The 5,261-nt window shown below is 40.4% G+C and overlaps 1 pseudogene; it reads right to left on the minus strand.

Annotated features, from left to right (window-relative positions):
• Window positions 1–203: 203 nt before the first annotated feature.
• Window positions 204–992, minus strand: LOC136313312 (serine/arginine-rich splicing factor 12 pseudogene; annotated as a pseudogene).
• Between the last annotated feature and the right edge of the window lie 4,269 nt (window positions 993–5,261).

A 5,261-nucleotide genomic window follows, 5' to 3' on the forward strand; every position in this document is an offset into this window, starting at 1 on the left:
ATTAGACACATCATAATTTGTGGTATGGACCCTTAGATTGAGACCAAATCTTTATCAACCCAAAGCTAGAGAGAGTTTATTTCTTGCACATGCCCAGTAACTAGTATCAACTCACATTTTCTGTAAGACTTGAAGAATTATTTAACATAATGAAAGATTTAATAACTTTAGTTAAAGACCATCTAGCACTCTTCTCTTGTTGTTCACCAGCTGTTTTTATGACGATAACTCTGAGATCTGGACTGTGGTTGAAATTGAGAGTATTTTATTGTTTCTGCTTTAGTTTCAGAATTGGTATACCCTTCAGGAGATTTATAGGGGGATCTTGCAGTGGAGTCAAAATGTCTTCCATGGGATCTTGATTTTGTTCCTGAGCTAGTCTGCTTTTGGGGTGAACTTGATTGTAATTTTTCTATTGGTTTGGACCTTTTTTTTTCTAGGGACTTGTACCTTGACTGTCCCCTAGAACCAGAATTCCTTCTTGGAGTTCTTGACTGCCTTGCTGAGGTAGATCGCCTTGTAATGATTTGGAGCGAGATTTAGACTGGCTATATGAAAATCGCTTATGTCGAGACTCTTTAAGGCCATCAGACTGCTTCCTATTTCTTTCCCATGAAGAACTTCTACTTCAAGTTCTCCATTGGCTGGGGCTTCTTGCCCTCCTATGATCACTTGGAGAACATGAATGACGTTCTTTTGATTTCATTTGGCCTGGTGTTCTGCGATCACCTTGTGCAAACTGTATTTCAATCTGACGGCCACATAACCCCTTTCTATTGAGGTTATAAAAAGCATCCTTAACATCGCAATCATCTTTATATTGAACATAAGCAAATCCTCTTGGGCAGCAGGTGTAGAAGTCAAGCAGAATGTAAACGTCTATTATAGGGCCATACCAACCAAACTCACAAAGCAAGTCCTCAGGCCTTGGTGGCGTCTGCAACGTCCCTGATGAACAGGGAGGTGTTAGGAGATCTCGTGTAGCAAGACATGTCTGCTTCTTCCACTTCCTCTGTTCCCTCCCGTCCTGCCCGTGGCTGCTGGGCTCACTCCATCTCTTGCTGCTCCACCGCAGCTCCGCTGGCCCCCAGCATGACCTTCCCCTCATTTATTTCTTTTTTTTTTTTGGAGATTTCTTTTGTTCTTTTACTTGGGACGTGTTTCTTTGTCACCACATTTGGGCTGCTACCCTATGTTTGTTTCTATTTATTCGATGGAGCTGCTATTTGTCCCAGACTCAGTAGAATGGCCTTCTGTAGTTGGTGTCCTATAGGACCCAGTGGTGCAGTCTTCCCAGTATCCTGGGATGGGTGCTCCAGTTATACCCTTGTATGGGTTGTGTGCACCCTTCTGTTGTAGTTGGCACATCACTGGGAGGGATTGGCCCTTGGCTGATTGGCTATGAGGACTGGCTATGACTATAGCAAAGGAGAAAGGAGCAGCTGTTCAGGGCCTGACCCCACAGAGCAAGACTCACTTTAGTGAGGCTTTGGTGCCCACCAAGTCTACCCCTTGAGAGTGTTGCTTATGAAGGTGGTTGGGTTGTAATGTAGCATAATCTGAAGCTGTGCACTGGGTGTGCTGGCTCTGAAGTCTACCAGGAGCTGCTAGGTCAGCTGCAGCTGGGACCTGCCTGGGACCACCCAGCCTGGGACTACCCTGCCTGGGACCACCCAGCATAAGCTACAAAGCAATCTGCAGATTGCTGCTATTAATGCTGCCCAGGAGAGGCCAAGCTGTGAACAGAGGCTGGCTGCCTCTAGGGCCAGGCCTGGGGCCACTTAGCAAGGGGAATGGGGTACACAGAGGCTGCTTGTTTGAGGCATGAGCCACAAGAGGCCCTTTGTATGGAAAAGCCACTGGAAACATCTTAGGTGGGCTTGCAAGTGGGTGAGAGTGGGGTCTCAGGGACTCACCCGGGCAGGGCAAACAGAGTTAGTTAATGGAGACTCAGGTATGGTGCCCACCTTCTGGCTGTGTGGGGGTAGAGCTCAGAAAAGAAACAGTGGCCTCTGCCAGCACTCTGGGAGAAGGCTGTCCCCCAGATCTTGCCTTGATGCCAGACACTTTAGTTCCCAATATGTCTCTGGTGTCTTTTGAGCTGCAGCCTTAGTGCCAGAGCTCAGAGGGAGTGAGTTTGAGTACCCTTTGGGGGCACTGTGTTTGGGCCCTTTAAGAGGACCACCTGGGGCTCCAGCTGCCCTTCATCTCATTCAGCCACAATCCTTGCTGGTATTTACAGCCAGAAGTTATGAGGACATCTCTTCCCAGCACTAGAACAGTGGTTCAGATGTGGGGCTGGGACCCCTGGCTTCACAGGGGACCTATGCATCTTAGATATCTCTCCTGATTTTTAACTGCAACACATGGGTGTGGAACCCATCCACTCCACATCTCACTCCTCTTACCAGTCCGATATGGCTTCTTTATGTCGGTAGGCATAGGACTTGTTAGCTAGATTTCAAGAGTTCTGAATGATGATCCTTTTGTAATTTAGTTCTAATTTTGATGTGGTTGTGGGAGGTTCCTGGTACCACATTTACCTGCACTGACATCTAAATCAGAGCTCTCTCGCTCTCTCTCTTTATTTATTGTATATCTCATATATGTTTTTGATTTGTGATAACTACATGCTTCATATATACCAGGCTATGTTTATAGCAGTCTATGTTAAGTTGATGGTTGTTTAAGTTTGAATACATTCTAAAATCACTACAGTATATATATATTTTACTGACCCTTGTGTTTAAGTTTTGTCATTATTTTAATGTTTTGTATGTGTGTTTATGTGTAATCTTTAATTTATTGTTGTATTTACATATGATCATCCTACTTTCATTTTTTGAACTTTGTACTAGCTTTGTAATTGTTGATTCATTACTTTTATTTTTTGCCTTTTTCAGTGAGATTTTGCTCTCCTGTTTTTGGTTTTTGTTTTTAAACTTTTTTTTCTATTTGATGAAGTCCCTTGTCATGCTGGTTTAGTAAATGATGAACTCTTTTACCTTTGTTTGTCTGGGAAACTTTATCTCTAGTCAATTCTAAATAATAATCTTGCTGGGTAGAGTAATTGTGGTTGTAGGTTTTTCTCTTTCATCACTTGAATATTTTGTTCAATTCCCTTCTGGCTTGTAAAATTACTGTTGAAAAATTAGCTGATCATTTTATGGGCACTTCCTTGTTGTAACTAACTGTTCTCTTGCTACTTTTAAGATTCTCTCTCTGTCTATAACTTTTGACATTTTCATTACGATGTATCTTATGTGGGCCTCTTTTTAATTCATCTTGTTTGGGGTTCCCTGTGCTTCCTCACCTTGTATGTCCATTTCCTTTGCCAGATTAGGGAAGTTTTCAGTCATTATTTCCTTAAATTGGTTTCAATCTTTATTTCTCTCTCTTCTTCTTCTGGCACCTCTATGAATGTTAATGTTGATACACTTAATGTTTTCACAGAGTTTTCTTAAACCATCCTCAATTATTAAAAGTTTTCCCCCTTTTCTCTGTTTTAACTGGGTGTCTTTTGCTACCTTGTCTTCCAGATTGCTGATATGATCCTCTGCTTCATATAGTTTGCTGCTGAGTCCCGCTAGTCTATTCTTCATTTCAGTTATTGTATTCTTCAGTTCTTATTAGTTCTCTATCTTTTTGTTGAAATTCTTACTGAGTTCATCTGTTTTTCTCCCAAGTTTATTCAGCATCCCTATAACCAATGTTTTGAAATCTGTATCAGGTAGATTACTTTCCTTTATTTTGTTTATTTCTTTTTCTGGAGTTTTGTTCTGTTCTTTCATTTGGAACATTTTTATTTGCCTCCTCATTTTATCTGACTTTCTGAGCTTGTTTCTATGTATTAGGTAGAGTTTGTCTATCATCTTATATGTTTATTTTTCCTCTTTTGAGCTTCAGTCCTTTGATCCTTTGACCCTGCCTTCTTTTGAAATATTTGAATGTTTTTTGGACTTTATTATATTTCCACTATTGGCTTTTAGCTATGCCTATTTTATTTATTTTTAATCATATTAGTGTTCTAAGGCTAGCAATATGTGTTTCCTTCTTATCAAAGCCTATTTAAAATAATATTGTACCACTGTTCACTTAATTCTTCACATCTAGTGCTTCTCATTCATACACCAAACTCTGAGCATCACAAGTCATACTGGAGCCTGACTAGGCAGTGGTACAGTGGATAGAGCATGGGATTGGGATGCAGAGGACTCAGGTTTGAAATCTGAGGTCTCCAGCTTGAATGTGGGCTCATCCAGCTTGAGTGCAGGCTCATCAGCTTGAGCATGGGGTCGCAGGCTTGAGTGTGGGATCATAGACATGATCCCATGGTTGCTGGCTTGAGCCCAAAGGTTGCTAGCTTGAGCCCAATGTCACTGACTTGAGCAAGGGTTCTCTCACTCTGCTGTAGCCCCCCAGTAATGACACATATGAGAAAGCAATCAATGAACAACTAAGGAGCTGCAACGAAATATTGATGCTTCTCATCTCTCTCCCTTCCTGTCTGTTTGTCCCTCTCACTGTCTCTCTCTGTCACACACACACCCAGAATAAAACAAAACAAAACAAAATTTCATGAATATAATAACCTTAAAATAGAATTCATTCTCTTCCCTACCCTATCCTTCATTCTGTTGTTATATCTTTTATTTCTATATACTTTTAAGCCTTATTGTGCGTGCTATTGTTTTTCTGTAAGTATTGAATAGTTTTTAAAGTAGATGTGAGCAGAAAAATATCTTGTAGTGTTTACAATGTTATTTACTATTTCTAGTGTTCTTTATTCCTAACTCTAGGTTCAAATTTCCATCTGGTTTTATTTTTCCTTTAGCCTGAGGAACATCCTTTAGCATTTCTTGTATTACAAGTCTAGTGAAAAATTCTTTTAGCTTTTATTTATATAAAAGTATCTTAATTTCACCTAATTTTGGAGGATATTTTTACTGAATGTAGAATCCAGTGTTGACAGAATTTCCCCCAAAACTTTAGAGATGTCATTCATTGCTGTCTTTCTTTCTTTCTTTCTTTCTTTCTTTCTTTCTTTCTTTCTTTCTTTCTTTCTTTCTTTTTTCTTTCTTTCTTTCTCTCTCTCTCTCTCTCTCTCTCTTTCTTTCTTTCTTTCTTTCTTTCTTTCTTTCTTTCTTTCTTTCTTTCTTCAGAGACAGAGAGAGAGTCAGAGGGAGGGGTAGATAGGGACAGACAGACAGGAATGGAGAGAGATGAGAAGCATCAATCATCAGTTTTTCATTGCGACACCT

The sequence above is a fragment of the Saccopteryx bilineata genome, chromosome 9 (genome assembly GCF_036850765.1).
Source record: "Saccopteryx bilineata isolate mSacBil1 chromosome 9, mSacBil1_pri_phased_curated, whole genome shotgun sequence".
Classification (NCBI taxonomy): Eukaryota; Metazoa; Chordata; class Mammalia; order Chiroptera; family Emballonuridae; genus Saccopteryx; species Saccopteryx bilineata.